This window comes from Notolabrus celidotus, chromosome 13, assembly GCF_009762535.1.
Source record: "Notolabrus celidotus isolate fNotCel1 chromosome 13, fNotCel1.pri, whole genome shotgun sequence".
Classification (NCBI taxonomy): Eukaryota; Metazoa; Chordata; class Actinopteri; order Labriformes; family Labridae; genus Notolabrus; species Notolabrus celidotus.
The window spans coordinates 27,203,859-27,208,907 of record NC_048284.1 but is presented as its reverse complement, the minus strand read 5'-3'; the positions used below and the strand labels follow the sequence as shown (position 1 = coordinate 27,208,907).

The 5,049-nt window shown below is 40.0% G+C and overlaps 1 long non-coding RNA gene across 1 annotated transcript; it reads left to right on the top strand.

Moving 5' to 3' along the window:
* The first annotated feature begins 255 nt into the window (after nucleotides 1-255).
* LOC117824213 lies at nucleotides 256-3,192 on the top strand. The gene is made up of 3 exons (XR_004633546.1): nucleotides 256-294; nucleotides 2,350-2,598; nucleotides 2,698-3,192. It is a non-coding gene; the product is annotated as an uncharacterized LOC117824213 (long non-coding RNA).
* The last annotated feature ends 1,857 nt before the right edge of the window (nucleotides 3,193-5,049 follow it).

Here is a 5,049-nt window from a genome sequence, read left to right as displayed (position 1 = left end):
GCAACTGCTGCATTCTGCCACCTACTATGCTGGAGTGTGGACCAGAGATCCCTACATCTTCCACAATGAGACAAAAAGGGAATAATGGTTGGGCCAAACCCAGTTTAACTTGAGGGGTAAACAAAATGGACACTTAATTAAACTGAATTCAAAGTAATACTTACTAAGCCTAAACCCCCCCATGACATCAGAGCCCATGGTCTGCTCCACTCAGCTGGCTTCAGCATAAAAGTGCTTCCCACTCTTGGACACACCTTTTGTTCAACCAAGGAAGTGCCATTCCACCACAGCCAGGTAACTCAGACAAAAGAAACAATGATTATAATACCAGAAATGTGTTCATAATCTTACAGTGTAAAGATGTGCTTAATTTAAACAATGTTAGATCAAATATAAGAAAATAAACTACTAAATGGAACCAATGGTGTTGAAACTAATGTTGGAAAAACTGAGGTGAGAGTGTGGCTGGGAAGACATTACCACTGTGCGGCTCCACCCATTACAGGCAGTAAAAAACAGCAGAAGGCAAAAACCTTCAGCAGAACCATGGTTCAGGTGTGTAGCTATCTGCTGACACAGGCTGGAGAAAAGGAGGGAAAAAGATACAGTAGTAGCTGAAGTATCTGATATTCAACCACATAAGATTAAGTATATTTTGCTAGTCTGTGTTGTTTAAAATAAGTCCAGGGGCCCACAAGAATGAGTTACAATAGTAGGCTCCAGAAGTCTCTAGGAAGGGCCTAAAAAAGATCACCTTTGACATAGGCAAATCTATGATTGACAGTGACAGTTGACGTCTTTGTCAATACTTAGAACAAGGCATTCGTAAATGGAGTCAAATAGCAGCTAACTTAAAACTTGTGTTGAAGAGTCCATATTTGTGTATGTTTGAAGGACACCCTCATTCTAATTTGAGTACACCTTCATAGTATTTAAGACAGAACGTGGAGACAGAAGAGAGGCGACTTCATCTGGCCCGGTCGTCCTCCAAGCAGTCGCGATGCTTGTTACTGATGCTGATGCTGTTTGATTGTAATAAATCGAATTACTATTCAAGCTGGCCAGTGTCACGAGGTTCATTCTACATCTGCACATCACGGGCTGTTAAGACACGACATAGCCTACCTTGCAAGTAACACATTCAAGTGTCAGTAAAGTAAGAGCATGGTATCACTCTGATACCTGCACATTTAACACGGGCTGGAGCAAGGACGCAACATTTCAGCATGTCTCATAAATTCTGGTAAAATCAATACCTGTTATGATGGGATATATTTAACAGTTTACTCTTTTATGAGAGGAATAGCTGAAACATGGTTAAAGTTCGGACTTTTAAAATCCATTAACCCAGCTCTAACCCAGTGTAAAAAATGCCTTTTACTCTCCAACAAGTGAACATCTGAGACTTTCTGTTGAGTGTAGAAGCTCATTTGCCCTGACTTCTGGCCCAGGATCAGAGCCTCGACATTTAAGGCGATTGTGTGTCTTCAGAGCGGGCTGCAAGCTGACTGACAATCTTTTGTGGGCCCAGAGGAATTGAAGGAAGGGAGTGAAGAAAGAGAGAGGGAGAAGGAGGGAGATGGATCAATGGTTAGTCAGCTTGAACAAACAGATCAAGAGGTGACCTCTGAGTATGAGCCAAGAATACTTTAACTGAAGACAGAAAATGGACAGGGCTCAGAGAGTGGAAGACAGGTGAAGACAAAGGGAGAGTTAGAATAATGGACAGGAGGAAAATGCTGACCAAGACTTTCAGATGCTGGTCTCTCCACACATCTTTCCAAGGGTATGTGGTAGAAGCACTATGGAACATATTCTGGATAGATCAACTGTGCATGATGTGCTATATTTAGGCTAAACTGTTGAGTGGATATTCACTGGTAGTTTCTTTTAGGTTAATGTCTTGATTTTTTTTTAATCTTCAAGAGCAATTTTCTGATTGGTTGCCAGAAGTATTTGCATGGAAGTAAACTTTATTTTGTCTTGAGTATTTTGTCAGAATGATTGTAAGTATACAGGCAATAGTTGTTTAGCTTTAGCCCAGCAACCTCTGGGAACAAGGGCCGATGTGTGGGGCCTCCTGGTTAGTCGGCCTGTTATTCCAGTAAATGATAAAGGACATCTTGGCTCAGACTTTCTTCCATACAGTCATTGTTCACAGTCTTATTTGCAACTTGAGATGCTAGAATTAAGTTCAGGTCCAGAGATAATATCCTGGACTGGATTGTTAGCTGCACTTCCGAGCAGATGATGTTTAATATTAGAGCTAAGCCATCATAAGGTGACAGTGGATTGGTTTTGGGATTGCATCAAAGCCAATATGTTCTGCTTCTTTTCCTCCCCACACAGACTTTCCCTGCATACAGCCAAAGCCCAAACATGAGCTGCCAAAACTCATACAACAGGGAAACCAGAGCACTTCAGACACCAAAAATCTTGTCCTAGATCCTGTCATCTGTGCAGAGCCTGTGCTTTATTACCCGGCTGTGTTAAATACTTGATTCAGATGAACAAACCCCCACAACAACAGTGATTAATTCTCAGCAGCAGAAGCGACAGCAGGGACAACCTGATCACTCGTCAGATCAGACAATCCGGGTAAAGGAGTCCAGCACATTTCACCTCTGCCTGTTGAAAATGTGACAAATATCAGCTTCTGTTAGCTTCCTTAATTGGTTAACATTGTGACCTGCACAGATGTGAGAGCAGCCTGAGGAACTGCTTGACTCCAACCATCTCTGAGAGGGGGAAAAGGAGCAACATCCTGTCCTGCTATCCAGGCAATGGCAGCAGAGCTAGTGAGTCACTTAAACTTAAACCATAAGAGGGAATGGTAACAACAACGTCAGAAATTTTGACATTTGCTTCATTTATGTTTAAAGCTGTGACAACATCAAAGCCCTGAGAAGAAGGAGAGCTAAATGAAAACAGAAATGTCAACATCAATATTCCTGTTCACCTCATCTCACCTTACCTTCAGCAGTAATGTTTAGTTTAATGTTAATTCTAACAAATAACAGGGGTAATGTTTTAGTTTGACCGTGAAACGTAATATTCAATCTAATGTCAACTCGTCCTGGCAGAAGGCTGGAAGAATCTGTTGCCACAGCAGCGTTACTGACTGTCGAATCACAGACAATTTTTTTCAGCTGTTTCAATTCATCACTTTGAAATTAATAAAATCATCTTTAATTAATATTTTGTATATGTCTGGTTTGAAAACGGGTAATAAGCAGGATAATGCATAGTGAGCAGGTGGTTGTTCTATGCTTGTTTCTATTTTACCTAACCACCTGGTCACAACACATTATCCTTTTTTATTACCCGACTTCCTTCTTATGTTCCAGCTTTGTAAGAAGCTTGATTCTGATTGGTCAAAACCCTTTGACAACCCTTTGACCACAGTTATTAACTTTCACTAACATGAGCAACACCAGATGCAAACTGATCAAACGTCATGTCAAATCAATCAGTGGAAAAAAGTGATGTCATGTTTTGCTTCTGCTTGTTGACACCATAGACTGTAAGGTGAGGTTAAACCGTTAGCTTCTGTGAGCATCAAAACAATGTGGCTAAAACGCTAGTTTTGGTTAGCATGCTAAATTGGCAGGCGAAATAACACTTCCATATTGGATCCAGCAATCCCAGCAACGAGTGAAGCAGGTGAATGAAACTTTAGCTCGCTAAAAAGAAACTTAATCCATGAGCGGTGGTGATGATAGCAGCAGGGTTCAAAGTTGTGACATTTGTTTAATTTTTAAAGGTGTGTGAACCGCAGAGCTCAGAGAAGGAGAGCTGAATGAGGACAGTTTCATGTTAAATCGACCAAAACAGGTAGATAAGAATCCATCATCATGGAATGCTAACTGCAGTGAAATCACTGGAACTATTTTAGTTTTTTTTACGTGTTTGCCAGGTAATAAGCCGGATAATTTATGGTTAGCAGGTAGTTATGGGAAATAGAATCCCGACACCCTTACATAAAGCATTCAGGTTCCTCACGTCGTGCTCCCCTGTATACCTTTCACTTATAATGGACTGTGATAATGTAAAACCTTCTTCTCTCCTTCTCAAGAGAAAAGGATTCATTGGCATTTAGGTTTTATAACTTCATGTTGAATAACTGGTATGGTAATGTATCTTTGTCATGTCTGCTATGTGAAGTATTCATGGAGACTGGACTGTATGCTTCAATACAAAGTGGTTGTGCTGTCTAATGTTGGTTGCAAATTGTAACTACAATTTGTAAGTAATGCGTCTCGCTGTCTTTTAAAAGAAGATGCATCATCTTTTTGAAAGACACTATTTTCCAGTCTCATTGAAATGTATACAAATGCAGAGACCAAGGTGTTCTTTGACAAAGATGGAGGCCAAATAGTTAGTGGGCAGAATCAAGCAGGAAGAACCTACTAGAAAGAGCTTTGAGGGCTACACCATCTAGACACAACATCTTAAAGCTCCTATGAGGAGATTTTAGCAGGTTAACAACTTCAAATTAATGTTGATGAATCTTTATGATCAAACAAGAACATGAGCTGCAGGATTGACTATTTCTATCTAGTTATTTTCAACGTTTGAAACTGCTTCAAGGTTGATGTCAGATAAAGTGATGAACAGCCTGTGATACATTTGACTGAAATTCCTTCACAGGAGCTTAAATGGGGAAATCCACACGTGACCATCCAATATTTGTCACCTCTTTCAACAAATATGTAAATAAAAATAAATACAATTCAATTAGAAGCAGTCTGGCTAAATACAGACACTATCTGTACATAAACCAAAGTGGTGGAGTCTAATGTGTTATTTTTCTATGGGCCCAAATCCTCTGGTACCACCTCTAAACAAAAGACATCAACAGTTAGCCATAAATGAGAGGTTGCTAAGTGTTTGTTCTTTTCTTCTGTCCTAATTAACACAAAATGAGGAGAGAGATTAAAGGGTCGATGTAATAGTCATTAATGTTGCAGCCAAACAAACGGGTACTTTTCTGTTCAGAGCAGGATTAATTCTGATATCTTGCCAAGAAACTTTGGACATAACTTTAGT